The following is a 21,063-nucleotide window of genomic DNA, read 5'->3' on the forward strand; positions in this document are numbered from 1 at the left end:
CATATACGGAACTATCTCAGGTAAATATTATTCCCCACTGGATTATGGCCCTCATACCTAAGAGCCATGGTTGTCAAAATGTTCAGTTTTGCCCAGATGCTCAATTTTTAAAACTCTATTTTCTGAATTAGTGAGATAAACCATTTTTTATTCTAAAAACTCTAAGAATGAAACAAACAAAAAATCTTAAGAGTTCAAAGTTTAAGATTCCTTTTTATAAGTTTGGAGAGGAGGGTGTATGAAAGTCAAGGCCTAATTTTCAATAAATGTCTAATTCTAGTAACACCAAAGATAAGTGCTAACAATCTTATTTGTTAAAAGCAAGTCTCTGCTGCTCCCATTAAGAATTAGGTCAAGAAAGAAATCTGTGCCAAAGTCTTTTCCACAAGCAGCTAGGGTCATCCCAGAAACACTCTTTCCTGAAGTAAGAGCTCAATAATGAGAGGCCATGAATGACTTAAAGATCCCAATACTGAACATCAATATTCTCATAAGCAAAACATAAACCTTGTCATATTCGGCACTCCAATAGCACACACTAATAGAGGTGATAGTGACATCCAGAACTCTGTCAGCTCTTCATCATCGATCATACCGAGTTGTGTGATCAGAAATATTGAACTGAATTTGCTCAAATTTCTTCTTCCAAATGGGGTCCCAAATTTTGCAATAGCCAGAACTTTCTGTGCGGAGCTAACTAATCTTTGGGTAAAATAACATGGTGGTTTGGAGATCAAGTCTGAGGACCAAATGCCAGGATTAGAATTCTAGCTCTGTCACTCACTAGTCATATAACATGAACAAGTTATTCAGCCTTGCTGAATTTGTTTCCTCATAAGCAAAACACAGATATATGTACTCACTAGCGGCTCTAAGGATTAAATTAGATGTTATAAAGTGCCTGATACGTAATAAATTCATACTAAATGGTGTGCCGATGCCATCAAATACGGATTCTGTGAAAAAATGAACTATGTCCATTTTTTTCACTAAAAATTATAATAGTAATAGTAGTTAATAGTAAGCACAACCTAATAAATTACAATAATAATAATAATGATCATATCAGCTATCTGTTGAGCACTATTCTAGAGACTTTGTGTGTAGCAATTCCCTTCATCTTCACAACCCTTTCAGGAATAACTAAAATTATTCCCATGTTACAGATGAAGGTAAAAAAGTAAATAAACGACTTTCACAAAACCACACAACCAGTAAATGGAAGAGCCAGGATTTGAACTGAAGCTGTCAGCTCGAGAGCTTATTCAATAGTGCCACCAATCCCAAACAACATCAGTATTATATAACCAGCATCTAGCATAATACCTGACAGTTCATTAGTTGAAAAAGTAAAAATTATTAAACTATTACTACATCTGTGGCTTTATAATCATTAATAACATGTTCTGAGCCCCCCACAATAAATTTCACTGACCTTCAGGATGTGGGTTGTGTCTGTATCTGAGCCTTTTTCAAAACAAATGTTTCCTGAGTACTTCCATAGCATATGAACCAGACACCAGCAACACAGAGGAAAGAATCCCTGCTCTCAGTCTCGTGGGGGACAGAAGCAGCAAGATTAGCATTAATACAAAGTCAAACAGCTTGTCACTAATTCAGAAATTTTGGTAATTTACATTCAGAAATTACTACCAGTTTGAAAAGCTGACACGGTTTTCCTAAAGACTAACACTGTCATCTCTTCAGGAAGTTGCACGATGGTCCTTCATTGGACACGGTGGTTAAACACTCATAAAATACAAATAGACACCATGCTTTTTCAAGAGCACTTAATTCTCATTCTCAATTGTATTTGCTCTCTAGCTGAATTCAAGTAACTTGAACAAAAAGCCAAATAAAATAGTACTGATTATAAATTTCCTCAACATCAAAAATTCAAAACTAATTTCATTTCTAAATTGGCTAGGCTGACCAATCCCCAACAAGGGGGGGAAAAAAGTAGCTAAATGATGAGCATAGAATTAACAGAAAAACAAATACAAGGGACACAAACACATTAAAAGATGCTCACCACACTCACAGTAAAAGAAATACAAGCTAGAGGCTCAGAATGGAAAAACCCAAAAACTTAATCATGAAACATGGCTATAAGAACAGAGGCATTTGCAGGTAGAAGAGTAAATTGGTGCAGACCCAATGGAAGTCAATTTGTCAACAGCTATCAAAATTCCAAGTGTGTACACCCTCTAAACCAGTAATCCTACTTGTGAGACTATATCCCACAGATACAGAAACAGGGAAGGATGTAGAAGAATTAAAGTGATTATAGGAAATGGTGAATGACACTGGGCAAGTGAGGTACAGAGGTACAGATACAGGAGACAAAGTTTTTACTGAGCAGAAGTTTATACAAACTGAAGCACTTAAACACTTTATTAGGAGGACAATATTTATGCATTAAGATCTCTAATGCATTAAGTGAACCCAGCTTGGTTGGTCTGCTTCCTTGGAAATCACCCAAATGCCACAACTGCCATAAGCCCTGTCACACAGCTCTGGCCACACAAATGAACTGTATAGGTATAAAAGCCTTCCAGCCCAGCAGTAGCATTAAGAGTCTAAAATAAAATTGAGTTCCTGGCAGCATTTGATATTTAAGACTGTCTCTACATCCTCAAAGAAATAGACTTCTGTAGCCTCCAACTGAGCATACTTCACATACCCATCCTTAACCCTGTACAGACTGCTCTAAGTAGGAAAAGCTTTTAGAGGAGACAGATATCTTTTTTTAAAGTATATCGATTCTGACAGAGAAAACAAGTCTGACAGAGAAAGACAAATACCATGATTTCACTTATATGTAGAATCTAAAAAAAAAAAAAAAGATAGAAAATCAAAACAGAAAAAATATAAACAAAACTTTACTAAATTTTAAAACACATAAAGTTCCTCAGAAAACCTTGCTAGTTTTTTATCCTTTTTCCCCTCAGTGTGGAGGTGACAAAAAGGTATCTTCTGCTAACAGTACTATTGATACACATGCAGCCAAGCCAAAAAGATTACTCCTAGTTTTTGCTGGAAAAGTATGAACAGGGCACTGGGATATAAACTTCTTTGAAAGTTGAGGACACTTTTAAAAGAGAAAAAATGGGAAGATTCTTATTAAATTTCTAAGCTGGTCATACCTAAACATTCCAAATCTCTGGCAGCAGCTTCTCCCACATTTATAGGCAAAAGCAGGAACAAACTTGGTCTGACAAGCACAAGAAATGTCACGTTTCCTGTCCACACCTTTTCCCTGTCCCACATCTGTTCCTATGCTCACATGAAGAGGGCGAAACTTTTGTGCAGATTAGTAACTACATGTTCCTAGCCCAGTATTATGCATCCGGTGGCTCCCTGATAAATGTCTTTTGTGATGTTCCTAGCATTCTGGGAACATTTACTTGGACCACCCTCATATAATGTTCTATACAAAAGAAAAATACACTGTGCAGTTTCTTCCAGTGACATCATAACCAGACTCAAAACAGAGCTAAGCCAACTCCAACAATCTCATGTTCATAAAATACATTCCAGGGAGAATGCTTTTCCTGAGTTCATCCTACAACTACCTTCAACATGGGATTCCTACCCAGCCTCATCATAAAAATGCACCTGGTATCACGTGGTGATCTACAACCAGTTTAATACTATTTCTGTGTGAATCAAACTCAATTTTTTAGCTAAAAAATACCAGTGGTTCAGGAGGCTTTTCTCAAATAAGCTAATGACAAATCCACCAAGGTTAACTGCACAGGATAAATGCACAGGCTGCAGACGCTGCATTTTAATAGGTCATGAGACAAAAGCTTGTCAAAGTCAATCAACGCCCCATACTATGACAAGGCCACCAAGCCGGAGCCTACACTGATCTCACGCTTTCAAATCCTCTTCTCCGTAAGCTTTGGACCGCTGCAGTCGACAGGCATAAATATCTAAATCTTGTCATAAAATATAATTCACTTTTTAAATTTTGGTCATTAGCTCTTCTGCTATTTTAAATATTTACAGCACTACCAAGAGAGTTATGCCAATGTATAGCATCTATTCTTAAAATAGGAGACGATAAATTGAATGATTTTTCTAGCTTAGATAAGCAGATCCAAATGTTGACGCCAGTTCTCTGGTTGGTCAGCAGAAGGTGCGTTGCAGATTCTAAACATATGGACCCTCCAAGCCTGGTGTGATAAAAACAACTTTCTCTGGGTAGGAAAAGCTGCAACTACAATGGAATTACAGACATGCCATTTGGAATGTTTAAGACCTTTTTTTTTTTTTTAAGTATTTCTACTCAGTATTAGTTTAGCTCAAAAATACTTCACTTAGTAAGTGCTTCAAATAACTACTTTTTTAGGTGGTGCTGGCTAGGATATGTTTTTATTTCAACTAAATATATTTCCTTTTTTTGGAAGTAAGATTCTCAAAATTTAAACATCTGTAAACATGATTTTGTATAGGAAACTGCTAGAAAAGATGGCAGCCTTCGAATTCTGAGTTCATCAAAAAACTCAAGCAAACTCAATGTCAAAATTTACTTTTCCCTTTCCCATCTTTTGTTGTGATCCAGCTATCATGTCAAACTACATGTCATCAGTATATCATATAATGTGTACAAGAATACTACAAAGGAGATGGGGGTGGTATGACTGGCTATCCAAATCATCACCATCATCTCCACAGTTAGTTATTCCCACATGCAAGTTGCCAGTAATTTAAGGAGGCAAAAAGGGGGCTTAAAAACAGAAAACAAACTCCCAACTACACATGCTCCCCGCTAAAATACCTGGTAAGTATTTTGGTTGTACAAGAGCCTTCTCTGTAGTGTCAACAACAAAGAAGACACAGAGATCATCTGGCGATCATGGTATTGCCTTTCATTTTGTTAGAAAGTAGAGTCAAACACAGTTCCTTATTAAAAGGAGACAGATTGGTAGACCATATCAAGAAAAATCATTAAGACAGTATTTTCTACGTCAGGCTGAGCAACATGATGAGTTTTCACACATCTTCAATGTAACAACAGATTAAATATTCAGTAAAAGAAGATATTGAGACCTATCCTTACTCAACTAATATTTAGAGTGTGACACTATCAAAACAATATACAAATTTTGATAATCAAAAGGGCCCCTAATTTGCAGATGCTAAAAATGTCAATTCAAATCTCTGCCAGCTTATTTCAATCAGTACAACTTCTTTTAATCAATTGAGTTAGCGTGAAAGTGAAGCGTCTTACAAATTAATTAAATTCACATCTGTCATCCTTTAACATGTTAAAAAACATAACTGAACACTATCAACCTTACATATACTTCTCTGTAATTCAGGAATAAACAACTTTCTTATATATGTATATCTACCACAGAATAAGTCAGTTGTAAAACAGCAGGACAAATGTATAAAATAAAGCAACTAGCTTCATTATTCTCATAGGTCAAACCTAAAAAGGCAATTATGTTAAAGATGACCTGACAAAATTCAACATTTTCCTAGGAAAATGCAAACAAGTGGTCTAAACTAAACTCTAAACACACACACACACACACACACACACACACACACACACACACGAATTTTTTTCCACAGGGCTTGGTTCAAATATAACTGAACATATTCCCTTGCCAATCACTGTACATACCCAGATGCCATCTACTCTATACATCAGCATTTTCCAAATTTTCACTCCCCTGTATACTGACACTCTCAAAGGCAAGCTTCCTTCAAAAGCAAAACAATCAGACATATACCATAAAACCTAGTTGCTACAACAGAAATTTCCTAAAAATCTCCCCCTTGAAATACATACACAGCTTTTAAGTACATGGAGCCCGCTGTCTGCTGTTCTCTGCCATTAGAAGACTGTGGAAAGCTGATGGAAATCCAGTCTGCAAAAGCTTAATGAGCAAGACCAGCCCCACCCAGGCCAGACCCTGCTGGAGAAGGGCATGCTCAGTAGAAAAGCCCAGCTTGATTCCAAGTTACTTCATTCCTCAGCTAGAAAATTCACATGGGTCAAAGAAAAAGTCATCTTCCTGCTGCCTGCTCTACCCATTAAGTGAAGAAACCTCACATAAAGAATAGTTTTAATGACACAACTGTAATTCTATAATAATTTTTATAATTCTACTATTGCTGAAAATTTTTTCAGTTTTTATAGGCATGTTTTTTGCTTTGAATACAAAGTGAATACAAAAACAAATGAATACAAATACGTACAGAAGCAATGGAAATGTAAAGTCACAGAGGAAAATAAATTAATTAGAAGATTCAGGTCAGAGAGGTCTGAAAAACAACTAATCTTCCTTAATTCTACAATACTAACCACCACCCTTAAATGTCCACAATTTAATAGATATTTACATTACAAATCAGGAGCAAGACAGACACTGGATCTGCATGCATTTGTACAAGTTTGCCTTGCTACCACATCGCTCTCCTATCAAGCAGTTCCTCAGTCAGTGAATATTATATGTTCAAGTTCACCTACAGCAAGGTCTTTTAAAAATAAGAAAAAGAGGTTTTTTTTTTTAATTACAAAGAAAACACTTTAGATATTTACATAAATAAGATATCACCTGTATTAACTAACAGAGAAAGGGTAAGTTTTGCTTTATAGGGAACTTAGTGAAAAAATGGCTCTGAAGAAATTAATATCTGTCAAACGAACGACAACAAACAAACAAACAAACAAGTCAAATATAATGAAAGGAAACTTCAATAACCACAAAAATTCTGATAAGTTTTTAGTAGAGCCAATTTTATTCAAGTATCATCTTTTATTTAGATTATGGTCTTCTTACTTTTTAAATGTTAAATGTATTTTTAAATAAATACTGCAGTACATGGCAGATTTATTTCAATATACTGGGAAAAATACTGACTTCAAATGTTTTTCTGCAATGTGTTAACTCCATGGAAGCCAGAAGTCTCAGAACTACTGAAAGAACTGGATCCAGTGAAGTTGATACTGGCAGATCTCTACAATCCATCCCAGATCTTTCTCGTTACCCCTGTGCCTCCTGCCAACACCCCTACTGCTACCAACTAAATTGTATCCCGCCCCAAAATGTGTACGTTGAAGCACTAACTTCCAATATGACGGTGTTTGGAGATGGGACTTATGAGAGATAATTAGATTTAGATGAGGTTATAAGGCTTGCGACCATCATGATGGAATCAGTGCCCCATGAAAGAAAAAAACACCGGAGAGCTTGCTCTTTCTCTCTTGCCTCACCGTGTGAGGACAAAGAGAGAAGGCAGCCATCCGCAAGCCAGAAAAGCAGCCCTCGTCAAAAATAACCACACTTTGATCTTGGACTTCCAGCCTCCAGAACTGTGAGCAAATTTGTCAGTTAAGCCACCCAGTCTGTGGTATTTTATTGTGGCAGCCCAAGCCAACTAAGGCACCTACTTTCTTAATTATGAAACCCAATGCTACTGTGCTCAAGCTCCTCTGCTGCCTTCAACATAAAATATCCTGCTTATAAGAAGACATCTGAATCTCGTTCAAACAAGGGTTAAGGGAATTAAGGTTGAGTTTTGTGGCACTATGATTTGGAAACAGAACAAACCATCAATAAGTGGATAAAAAGAGAACCCGGAGAATTTAAATGAGTTTCCAAACTCATATACCCAATAAATGGCAGAGCTAGAATGTCTACTGATTTGGTCTGTCTTCACAGCCAGTGCTAGTGACGATGGTGGTAGAGTGGTGAGTACAGCTGCCTCCCAAATGCACTTTTCCACCAATGCTGCATTATCTCTGTTTTAACATCCTTGTTTTCCAGATGAGTAAATGGAACCCAATGAAGTGAAATAACTTGTGTAAGATTACTCAGTGGGTTACTGGCAGAGAAATATACACAACAGGTCCAGTGTCATTTAAATTATTCATTTCCAGTAAGATTTTAAATGCATTAAAGTGCACCAAATACACTGGTTGAAACATGCACAAATGTTTGAATATAAAAAATTATTAATAAGAATTTATACCTATTACATCTGTCTGGGGAAGATCATAAATAGCCATGTTTTGATACTATCTTATTACTCCACTAAAAAGAAATTTGATGTTTCTCTTAAGAACACTATTTTAAGTATTTAAGGGAGTTGATTGAGGTGAGAGTGGGAATATTTTTCTTATAATTGTATATGTGAGTTTGTATATAATTAGAATTTTATCTTAAACCCAGTATCATAATTTCTTGACTTTCTAAAATTGCCCTACCTCCTGTTTCATGGAGATGAAAAAAAAAAAAAGTAATTGAATAAGATATAAAGAACCTAATAATCTGATGGGTCACTCTTATCTCCAAAATCAAACTCTATGCAGAAAATAAAGTTACATAAAGACAATGAAGAAAACAGCCTTTCAGTCTTTAATCATCTAGCCTCTACCTGAGACAATCATCATCTGTCACACCAGAAAAAAAACAGCACACAGAATTTTCTGAAATAACCTAAAAAGTACAAAAGAAAACCCATTTTTTATTCTCCTTATTTTAAGAGAATCCAGTTTTCCCATCTACCAATCATCATGCAAGACTATACTTCCTGAACAAACATGGAGAAAAGTTTTGACTCTTTCAATCTGGATGAACTTGAATTGGCCTATAAAATTTTCTAACAGCCCACATTTCACAGGATCATTGCTATCTGATGTCAGCAAAAAGAAAAAAAAACTGCACTAGTTCCATGGCTTTTATGTATAAGCTCTCTTTTGACCACACACCACCACGGTTTAACTTCTCTCAGGCTCTAAATCCAGAATAATTTGTACAACTGCTCATAAGTCATTTGCAAAGTTCCTTCCCTACCCCATCTTTAAAAATGTAACATTAGAAAGTACTATAGATTTATAAAACTGAGAAAGAAACATGCTGTATGACCCCAGTTTATAGCTGGTTTGGTAAGAGAGTGGGAACAGGTACGGGGCAGGAAAAATAAAGGAGTGGTAGTTGGGAATCTATAATCAAAAAGTTAGTGATTCAAAACTATCTAAAGGTGTTAGGACAAAGTCATAACAAATTTCTTTTTTTTTTTTTTAACTACAAAAGTCAGGAGCATCACTATTAGAATTACATATTAAGACCAGTAATCCAGCATTTACTTTAAAATGTATTATTTTCATTACACGTTTAAGAAACATTTGCTGAGTTTCTCTTGTGCACCAGACACTGGTCTAAGCCCTTACCACTAGAAGGTTCTTCCTCATGCCAGACCTCAGAGAAGTCACAGTCAGGCAGGAAAGACAGACACAAAAATACACCACATGTGATAAGGGCTATAACAGAGGTACGGCAAAATGGACAACTCCCTTGGGGAGATCAAGGAAAGTATCATATGTTCACAGTGTTTAGGCTCATTCACCTCTCATTTTAAATGAACAAATGCTACTGCTAACTTGATGACACCCACCTTGCCTTAGGGATTAAAGAAATAAAATGAAAGCACCTATAGCAAAGCCCATTACATTCAAAGCAGAAACAAAGATCTTGGTAAGACCTGTGCAAGACCCGTGCAACGCCCTACATATGACTGACCAAAATGGGGGTTTTGTAGAATAAAAAAATATAGAGCCCAAAGAGATCTCAGCATTCATGTACCTCTAGCCCTAGCCTTTCACAGATGAGACCAGAAGTTAGGTTACTTGTCCAGGTTATACAGTAAATCCTGGTAGTAGATATAGTAGTAGAACTCAGTCAGGCTAGATGTCAGAATCTAATAATTCCATAGCCTTTCCGTAAAAAGACTGCCCTGCCTGGACGAAAAAGAACGTAAAAAGATACTGTTAAGGAGAAAACAGGAAATAGAGGCCCTTTATGGCTGTCCAAGGGCCAGAGAGAACAAATAGCCCTGAGACGAGGCATCCAGCAGACCTCAAAATCTCCCGAGCTCTGCCCCACCCTCTGGACCCAAGAAAAACCCTACACCCTCCCACTCCCCCCAAATTATAAGTTTCCAAAAATAAAGAGGTCATTGCCAAGAAATTATCTACTCTTCCCAATGTGAATGAACATTAAATTTATACTCAAACAGTCTGGATAGATCCCATGTTGCCACTTGGTTAACTAAGTCTATAAAAAGAAGGTACCAGCAGATAACTTGCCCATATAAATGGGACTGCTGTGAGGATTACAGGGGAAACACCATGATGGCTACTGGCAAAGTGCAAAATGCTAAATGAATGCAAGTTACTATTAAATATAGAATTTGAATGGTCAAAAAATTCATCTAGGCTTTCCTCTAAAAATGGTTCAATGTATCATTATGTTTACCTTTATTTAAAAACAAACATTAATATATAGTAATCTCCTACCAGTTCTATTTATCTATTTTTTTCCCCTCAACTAGTGGAAGGAAAACTGTTTCCCTACCCTAATCTACCCTATCATTTCTTTTCTTTTCTCTCCTTTCCTTTAAAAGGACCCCCACTATCCAAGAGGCCCTACTAGAACCATATAGACAGCAAATATGTCAACGCAAGGCTCTTGTCAAAAAACGTGTTGTATATAGTTGAACACAGCTTCTACCAGGGCAAGGGGGGGGAATGTTAAGATGTGTGGAATAAGTAGTGCGCAGCTGCACATCATGCCCTGGGGAGGTCCGACCCCATCTGGGGCCCTCTCCTCACCTCACCAGCATCACAGCCTTACTTCTGCCTGATGTATGTCATCTGCATGGTTTGGGCACTTGTTTGAGAACCCAGTGTACTTCTAGCCCTTCTCAACTTTATTAGCTCCATAATTTGAAACTGCAGCTCTACTCATTTATTCCTGTAGCTTCCCCTTTAAAACCTAACTCTCTAAATCTGAATTAATTTCTTAATCCACAGGCCCAAGCCACCCAAAACAGTAAACAAAGAATATCCAACATACTCACCATAGCCTTTGCCTATGAGATCTTGATTTTAATTCTGTACTTTTGGGTTTTGCTATGATTCTTTCATCCAATGAGGAATTGCTCTTTGTTTATTGAGGAGGATATACAGACCTGCATGAAACTTATCTCTAGAACTGTAAGAACAGGGTACTTAAATAACTGCACTACAAAGAGAATAAGAACTAGAATATAGGCATGAACAATTCAACAGTAACTGATTTGGTGAGGGAAGAATGCTTCCCAATGTGACATCTGAGCTGACCTTGATGGATAAGAAGGAGCTTACTGGGCCAATTGTAAGGGGGTATAAGAACACTCCTCACCATGGGAACAGTAAGTGAAGGGCACGGAATCATAAAAGATAATTGCGATGTAGAGAACGGTAAGTACCTCATCTGCCTGGAACACAGGGTGGGGAGAAGAGGGGGTGGGACAAGGGAGGCAGCCAAATAATGAGAGACCAATATGCTAAGCACAGATGTTTTAACTCTATCGTGTAGGCAATGGAAAATAATATTAATTTGGTATTTCTGGAGGATTACTTTGGAAGTCATGTGAGAACAAGTGACACAATGAAAGGAAACTGATTAAGATGACGCTCCAGTGATGCAGGAAATAGCAGCTAGACTAACACAGACGCAACAAAGATGTAAAGGAAGAGATGAAGTCAATTAATATTTAGTGGGTAAAATAGGGAATGATAATGAATTGTGGAAGTAGTGGAGAAAAAAGTTCCCAGGTTCCTGGCAGTCAAAGGTCAGAAAGTGGTGCCAATAACCTAGACAGAGATTTCCAAAAAGAGTAGGTAGGACACAGGGATGAAAGAAGCGCACGATTCTAGTTTTACTGCAGTTGGACTGAAGTAACTATGTGACAACCAAGTGGAAAAGCAGGATGGTTGGAGATGTGTGTCTGAACAACAGAGTCTGGGTTTCCATGCTAAGATTTGGAACTACTTCATCAATGAGTGTTATTTGAAGCTATGGAAGTAGATGCTACCCCAGGCAGAGTAAGAAAAATGCTCATAAGAAATCCCTAAGTAAAGAGCAAGAAACTTATAAAGGAGGCTGGGAAGATTAGCATGAGAGAAAAAAAACAGCAAACCAAAAAAGTACCACCAAGAGAGAAGAGTCCAGATAGGATGAGTGGACAATGGGGCCAAAGGCAGGTTGCTTCAGGCACCAATAAAGTGTTAAGTATCATGAAAAGATTGCTGGGAATGTCTAAGCGCAAGTTCACTGGATAGTGCCAGGAAAAAACCAATAGGATACAAAAAAATAACATTTGAGAAGGGTGTGAGATAAGTGTAAAATAATCAAGTTTAGCGATGAAGAAAAAGCTAGAGAAGAGGGAAGTAATACAAGAAGTTCAAGGTTGCGGGAAGATGTTTTCTTTGGTACGGGCTTTTGGTGGGAGAGACTAAGGGAGAGAAGTTCAAGATACAAAAGAGAAAAAGGAAAATGGATGTCAGGTAGTTCAGAAGAGATAGAAGAAAAAGGGTCAAAACCACAGGAAAAGGGTTTACCCTGGGTCAGCAGGAGAATACCTCTACTCCAGACTCCAAAGTGAAGGTAGTTAGAAATACACATGAGCTGGGAGAAGAGGGGCTTTAAAAAAACTAGAAAGAAAGGAGTGAAGCCCTGTTCTCCATCCCAAATAGTTTTGATAACTTTGGAGCATTTAAAGGAAAAGCCCTGTTCTCCATCCCAAATAGTTTTGATAACTTTGGAGCATTTAAAGGAGAAAAAAAAATTGAGGAGAAAAGGGAAATTTTGAGAGAAAATATTGCCAATCTCCTAGGATATAATCAAGTGATAATTCTCTTGGCATTTGTGTCAACATGATTCAAAAGAGGTGAAACTACATAATTTTCAACATGAAAAGTCATTGGTGTTTTAAACTTTTCAAACTTTGTTTAGGGTTCCCTGCATAATCTACCTTCTAATAGACCAACCTGATTTGTAAATCAATATCTATTAAATTACTCAGAAGAATATAACCAAATCAATACTATTTTAATATCAATATAAAGGCAAAAAAGAAGTTAAAAAATAATTCACTGAAATCTCAAGGTTTAGAGAGGTGTTCTGTTTTAATCACAGTGCGTGCCAGAGGCTTAACTAAATGCATTTTATAAGATACAGTAACTATAACTGTAATCCCTATTCTCAAACTGTGAAGGCTGTGTCTCAATAAAATGCCAGTTTAAAAGACAAGACAATGAAGACCACCGTCACCACCAGAATCCCATAAGAATATTTGAAAGGTTATAAAACAAAACTCCTTTTATAGAGTTGAATCCTTTCCAGGGTGGGCCTTTAAGGCATTCTGACAGTGCACACAAATACTATCTCTGGAACAAAACCAAAAAGGCACAGCTGCAAGACATCTTCCACTGAAGTTGTAACTGACTCAATAGCTGTTGTTCCTTAGAGCAAGAGCGTCTGTAAAAGCCAGAAGCAGAGCTATTTTCCCCTGCAAACTGCTTAGTGGAACCACTTTCTCCTGAGCCAAATTGTAGCTTTATTAAAAAGCTAAAATGGACAGCATGGCCAGTATAACTTCATAATAAATTTGCAAAAGAAAGTATAAATAAAACTTGAAAAAAGTACCTATATATGGTTTTCATTAAGAAAAATCCCCAACAATCCTGAAATACATGGAGACGCACATTTTTTAAAAATTACAATCCATTACCATCACAAACAGGAAATTTGGATTTGCCTTAGAATTTTTTCCCCAAACCTCTAAGGAGTAACAGTCACCAAAAAAAAAAAAAAAAAAAAAAACCTTAGATGATTAGTATCAGTATGCTCAATGCTGATGTATTTTGAACAACTTATAATATCTGGATATTTATAACAGCTAAGAATAAAAAAGTCAAAGACGTTCTGAAATCAATTATGAATAACTCCAACATAAGAAAAACAATTCAGGTAACCAAATCAATGCTTCATTTGTGATGATTTCCCTGCTGTAGTTTTGACTATGTTTCTATAGCAACACCAACAAATACTCTTATGCAAATACTTCTGCAGCCAAGATGAAAACCAATAACCACTTCTCTAGTTCTTTTCTATTATGGCTTCCAACAACAACAAAAAAAATCAGCCTTCCTAAACTTCATTCCAGAAACTCCAAAACCTAAGGCTTAAATATATAACAGTTGCAGTTAACCACCTGAGACATTCTCAAAATTTTCAGAAGGGAAGTTAATGACAAAGAAGGTATAATTCCGTTACCTCTTTGATTAAAACTCATTCTGAACAACAACAAAAAAGACAATAGAGAGAAAAAAAGTAATTACTCACAAGTGACTTACTTGGGAAATTATCTAAATTCTAGAGAAAGAGAACACGGAGAACTCTGTGCCAAAATATAAAGAATTTAATTTTCTAAAGCTAAAAGATTAGCAAATTTCTCTTAAGTTTTAGACATGCTTTCAAAATCTTTTGTTGGTGCTATTGTTTTAAAGCAAACAAAATATCTTACTCATAGTAATAGGCATCCCTATTTTGTGAGCAAGCTCTCTGCTTTACAAACATTCTTATTTATGCCTCAAAACATCTCTGCACAGCAAGAATTATAAGTTCATGCTATACATGAATAAAATGAGGCTCAGAGGAACAAAATAACAAGACGACGACGAAGAAGAAACAGAAGAAGAAGAATGGAATGTAAAACAACATAGTAGTTAATTGTCCTGAAGTTAAAACAAACCTGAAATTTGGATCCTGGCTTAACTCCCTAACAACTAAGTATGAGGTAGATACCTGAGATTTGAATCCAATTCTACATTATTTGAAATCTGTTCTTGATATTACACCATGATGCTGTGGAATCTCCCAGTTACATTTCACCAAACTCCAAAGGGCAGCCTTTACATAACCAGTCTCCCCTACCCATGCTCCATCTGCACATGGACTCTATACATGAGGACTTTACTCAACTGTTTCTACTCTAATACAATAAATTTTTCTCAAAAATATGTTTTAGAAATACGTAAGGAAAATTATGAAATACAACTGAAAATTCTGCATCTTTCTATCTTTCAAACATACACATACATCAATAGGTACTGGCATTTAATGGCTAGATATACCACACCATGCCTTTCTCCATGGCACTGAGAACCATTTGCGGAGACCAGAGAAGTACAAAATGAAAAGCAAACCCTGTAAACTTGTGAGTCAACTGTAAATGCATTAAAAAAAAAAAAAAAAGTACATGTCTTTGGGTACTACGAACACATACCAGATTTATCAAAACAGTACTGATTTCATATATTCTGTCTGACTGTCCCCTTAAGGAAATTAACACATCCCAGATCACACCTTTTTTTTTTTTAGAGCAAGATAAGATAACATACTCATCAGATTTAAGGGTTTGGAACTCAGAGATAATTGTGGGCTAGAGTAGTATAAGTAGAAGAAACTTGAACAGAATTTGCAAGAGAAGTTAGATTGTCCTCGGTGGGAAGAAACAGAAACATTCAAGACAGGTGGAACTGCCCTTGGGCAGAGTGAAGCAGCAAGACGCACAAGATGTTCTGGGAGATCTAGGGAGCAGGAAGTGGTGAATGGCGCAGTGAGTTGACCATTATCACTGGATCAGTCACATACAAAGAGAAATTAGAAGTATGGCTGAAATCTGATGGCCGGAAAAATTGTCGAGGGCTTCGAAGGCCAGGATAAGGACTTTGGGCTAAAGAAAATAGATGAGCTCTTCTCAAGATTATTGCGGGGGATAACAGCTTTACTGAGATACCATACAAGTCATTTAAGTAGACAATTCAATGGTTTTTATATAGTTAGTTGTGCAACCATCACCATGAACAATCACGGAACATCTTCATCTCAACCCAAAAAGAAAACCTAAACATCCTAACTCATTGTATGAGGCCTGATACCAAAGCCAAATGAAGATGTCAGAATAAAGAAAACTACAGACCAATGTCACTAATGAATCTAGAGGCCAAAGTCCTCTGGACTTCATCAGAATTTAAGACATTTGTGAGTCAAAGGAGACAATCGAGAAAATGAAAAGACAATCTACAGAATGAAAGTATTTGTAAACCATATTTCCAAAAAAGTTACCCAGTATGCAGAATATAAAAACACAACAACAAAATGACAAACAAGCCAATTTAAAAGTGGGCAAAAGCCTTGAAAAAACATTTTCCAAAGAAGATATACGAATGGCCAATCATCACAGAAAAAGATGCTCAACATCATTAGTCATTAGTATGGTGACTACAGTTAATAACACTGTATTGTATATTTGAAATTTGCTACACGAGATGTTAAGCATTACTACCAAAAGGAAAAAAAAAAGGGTTAACTATGTGAAGTGGTGGATGTGCTACATTCTTTGTGGGAATGGTTTCATAATGTGTGTGTGTGTATGTGTGTGTGTGTGTGTGTGTGTATATATAAAATCATCATGTACACTAAACATATTATAATTTTGTCAATTATATCTCAATAAAGCTGGAGGGAAATAGGCTGATGTGGAAGCAGCAATAATAATGACAAATGATATTAAATACATTTCAGAGAAAAAAATTGCATGGAAGTTGATGTCTATATAGACAACAGATAAAGAGGAGGCATAACTAAAATATAATGCCAAGATTTCAAGTCAAAAGACAAGGAAAATCTGCAAGATTTTGGAACTTTTAGGCATACTAGGTTTGAAGTAATGTTCTAAATTCTTAGAGAGGATTACGGAAAACAAGGATGAAGATGATAATTTGGGAGGCACCCCAGAAGTTAGAGGGAATGTCCCTAATTCTATCATTCATCTTTTACTTCATTTCCAAAAAAGTGCCTATTCTTGCAAGTTGTAGTAATACAATAATAGAGAAAAAGCATCATAAAAGCCAGAATTTCCTTTTTTTTTTTTAAAGGACTATTTGGCAGGACATACAAAGGGGCTAGAACTAGATAAACATCTGCATAACAAGAATTGAGTTCAAGGTACTATAAAAACTAAATATGGTAGATGGAATCTACCTATTCAAAAGCAGGTTCAGAGTAATCTACACGTGTTTAACGAGAAAACATTCAGAAGAAAGTCTCAGTATCAGGCGAATCCACCAAAAGAACACTGGCTACAAACCAGCTCAGCAGGGCAAGCTAAGTGCTAAGAATGAAGGACAGGAAGCCCAATATCAGATCATTTGTTCATTCATCAAATAATTACTGAGAGCTCATTAAGTGCCAGACAACTGTAAACACAGATATGATAAATGCCTCTGTGGAGCTTACAACCTGAAGGAGGAGAAAGGCAAGCGAAGAATCAACTGGGGAGGGGGGAAGTTGTTTAGAGAACATACAGAGCACATATCTAACAGGGAGAAAGGGGCCCAGTAGAAGGAAGAACCACAGAAGGCAACCTTGAGGAAGTCATATATTATAAGTTGAGACCTGAGAGTATATGTCTGGCAACATGTACAAAAGTCTACAAATGACAAAAAACCTGACACATGGTGAAGAGAGAAGCACGACTAGTAAGTTAGAATCCAGAACAGCACGAACCTTCTAAGGTAAAAGCTTTATTTAAAAAGTTTGGGCCTCCAAAAAGCAAAGTGGTGCCATGAAAGGATTTTCATCACAAAACTAAAAACTTTAAAACTACTACTTTGACTATAATATGCAGAACAGATTTTAAAAAACTAGAAAAAAAGGCAGAAAAACCAGACAGATCATGTCATTTTATCCAGACAAAAAATGATAGCTGTATGTTTAAAACAAAAATTAACAAATGAGTGGCCACAGTCTCTGCTCCCTCTCCCCCAAAGAGAATTCTGCCTTTATAATTTTAATTTTAAAAGCAGCTTGACTGATTTACTGTGGAATGAGCTGAACCTACTAGAGTTACTAAAGAATAGATCCATAAAGAACAAAAGAGACTCAAGCTGAACCAGTTGGTGTTTACTTGGGGAGAAGAGATTGGTTAAGAGAGTCTGAGGGCTGCTCTATACTGTGAAGAAGAAGAATCAGAAAAATTCAAAAATTAATGAAGAGAATTTATAAAGTTTTGCTGTTACAACGCAACTTCTTGTTTTGATTGACAAGAGACCAGAGTGAAAAAATAAGTGGTCTGTCAATTCTTTATCACTGCTGGGGCTTGTGTTTCTTTAGCTACCCAAGTCAAAAACTGAACCATGAAAGAGCTCAGCTTTATGCAGATTATAGTATCTGAATATGGAAGGTATCAGTGGAATAAAGTAGACAAACTCAAGAAATAGTCAATTAGAATTGGATGAATTCAATAACACATGGGAGTTAAAGGAGAGAGAAAGAAAGCAAAGATAAAGAAATTGCTCAAAGATAAAGAGCAACTGTTTGTATGGCAAAGCTACTCAGTGAAATAGTTAACAAAGGAGTAGAGAGTTTGGAGGAAAGGTTAATACGTTCAATTTAGAGTGAGTAACACTGAAACAAAGAATAACAAATAAATCAGTAGTGGATGTAAAATTGAATCAGATGAAAATACCTAATCAAGAGGAAGACAGGAAAAGAAGAAAAAAAACAGCAAATGGGACGTAGAAAACAAGCAGCAAGATGGTACCCAACCATATCAAAAATTAGATTAAGTGTAAATGGTCTAAATGCACCTATTAAAAGACAGACTGTCAGATTAAGTGAAAAAAGCAGGACCCAATTCTAGGTCATGTGTAAGAAATCTACTTTAAATATAATGGCTGGGAATAAAAAAATGTGGTATGAAGAAGCAAATTGTAATGTACATAATAAATTGTGATGGCAAAGCAAAGAGATGGCCATTGACAGCAGAAACGAGGTGCTTTGTTTAGTGCAAAAGAGGGGAGAAAGTTTAAAAAAAAAACAAAACAACTGACATTACGAATAACTGTGGTCGATCACTAGACTTACATTATATAAATAAATGTCCTGAAGGTAATTACAAGCTAATTATACAAGCACATTTTAGTTACTCATCTGTAAAATCTTGGTTCAAAGACAATAACTTGGAAACACCAGTGGCTTTGAACCTCAAATGTCAATTGTATGGCTGTAGTACTTTTTCTACCCTTATTTCCTCTTCTGCTTTCTAGCAGATTACCAATGTGCACCTCCCATGGCTGTGTTCCACACCCAAACAAAACAGGATGGTAGTCATGAGGGGCGGGAAATTTAAGAAATCTGGGTGTTACACCATGTATACATTTACAGGAACTTTACAGTTTACCAAGTCTTCACCTCTTCCCAACTGCATTCATATTTAATAAATTTAAGCTAAGAGACTTTCAACATATCCAATTTGTTTCATAAAATAAAAAGCTCATATTGAGAATCCATATTTTCTTTTGCTTGCCTTCACAAATCTAATGCTATATCTTTGTTCCTTGACTCTCAAAATGCCTACATTCTTTAAAACAGCAATGTCCAATGTTATTTGAACATCATCACATACATCTACCAGTTTTTAAGGTTTGAAATTATGGCCAAAAAGTCTCAATGAACATTTTGAGAGGTTCTGCTAATTACTAGGGAAGGTGGGAACAATAAAAAGATCCACATACACTTAACATGTTACCTTTGTTTTATTCCTCTTTAGAAAGAGATAGTCTTTGAAAAAAAAAAAAGCATAAAAAATATTTTTTTCAAGCTTTTATTTTGAGAAGACCATGAAAAGTTCATATCCATGGTTATAATTTGTTTCTCTTGGATCTAAACATACACCCACCCATTGGCTTAAGAAAAGTGCTTGGACAGAAACCCTAAGACAGTGATACTTCCTGGAAATTTCAATTAAAAAAAAAGTAAAGTATCCTTTCCATGAAGAAAAAGCCAATAGCAAATAATGCAAAAGATTTTTTTGAATACCAGTTTGTAAAAATCTAGTCTTACACAAAAGATTCATTCAACAAATATTTCTTAAACAACTACTAAGGTGATTAACAAAAGGATTCTTCTTCTCATATACTTGATACACGTTAAGATTCCATGATATAATAAGCAAAACGATTCCGTAAGAAAAATTTATCAACTTTGCAGAGCAATTCCTAGTACCCAGAATGCCTCTCTTTGCTATTAACCGGCTACCTCTCCATGTGAACAATCAGATTCCCAGGGATAAAGACTGCACTCTTACATCATATCCCCCACAGCCTAATACAGTACCTGGTAGGTAGTCAAAAGGAACATGTGATGATTTGAATGGGTCATATTCATTAACTAGTACATCTACAAACCAAATCTCAGTAACACACACATACAATTAGGCAGTACAGGCATCACTTCCAATATTCTTGCCTCTCTCTCCATGCAGGCTCACTTTGTTGTCCTTTATATGTATTTCTACTGCTAAAGTAACCATTTTTGAATTTTTGGTATCAGTCTATCGTATTGTGAAATCATCATCAGCTCAGTGTTCTTACTCACATTTGAATCCCTAGCCTGGCATACAGTAAGACTGGGTATAAATCTGTCTAATGAAGAGCAACAAATACCAAAGATAGTTTTCCTTAAATAAGTATTCCCAAATTCCATATTATTATTCTGTGGTAAACACAATGTACTTAATTGGAAACAAGATTTACCATTATAATTAAGTAAATTTGAGCCTAGTCACCTTTATAATAAATACCATCAAAAAAAGGAAAATTCATAGCACCAGATTTTACTGCACATATAGAAATACAAGAGCATTACTGGAGCTAGAAACGTCATCTAGACGTTATAATAAAAGAAATATAAAATGAGGCTTCCTGAGGCAGGCTCCTTTAACTGACACTAAAAATTACCATAACAGCTGCCCAGGGAAATTAGGTTATTCTCCAGAAAACTTGGCTTGTAATATTTCTAAGGCATAGATATTTGTAATTATGTCTTTTTCTTAAATAAATTTTTTAAAAAGCACGATCATTTCTGAAAGGCTTGCAGTGGTTCTGCAGGGTCTAGAGGATGAGGACCAAACACCTCGGTATGACTCCTGAACTCAACACTGGCTACTCCAATCCAAATTTCACTTCCCGCCGTGCTCTCACAGCCTGAACTCCAGTCATACCAGCCCCTCAACATGAAATGGATCTTCACGCCTCTGTGTCCTTATTAATGCTGACTTCCTCTGTTTAGACTGTCCACGTCTACACTTGCGGGAAAAAAATCCAACTCAAGACCTCCAGGTATAAGGTTAAAAATAGGAAGTTTA

The 21,063-nt window shown here is 36.3% G+C and overlaps 1 protein-coding gene across 12 annotated transcripts in view; it reads right to left on the minus strand.

Moving 5' to 3' along the window:
- Nucleotides 1–21,063, minus strand: part of EPB41L2 (erythrocyte membrane protein band 4.1 like 2) — a 193,307-nt gene that overhangs the window by 112,066 nt on the left and 60,178 nt on the right. Inside the window, exon 1 of one of the 12 annotated variants that reach the window (XM_039849927.1) lies at nt 5,810–5,908. The exons of 10 other annotated variants lie outside the window; for them this stretch is intronic. The gene's annotated coding sequence lies outside the window, so the exon portion shown is untranslated. Of the gene's footprint in view, nt 1–5,809; nt 5,909–21,063 lie in introns of those variants that run through there. One more of the 12 variants, XM_039849917.1, reaches the window with a different exon arrangement.

The sequence above is a fragment of the Pteropus medius genome, unplaced genomic scaffold (assembly GCF_902729225.1).
Source record: "Pteropus medius unplaced genomic scaffold, Ma_sr-lr_union100, whole genome shotgun sequence".
Lineage (NCBI taxonomy): Eukaryota > Metazoa > Chordata > Mammalia > Chiroptera > Pteropodidae > Pteropus > Pteropus medius.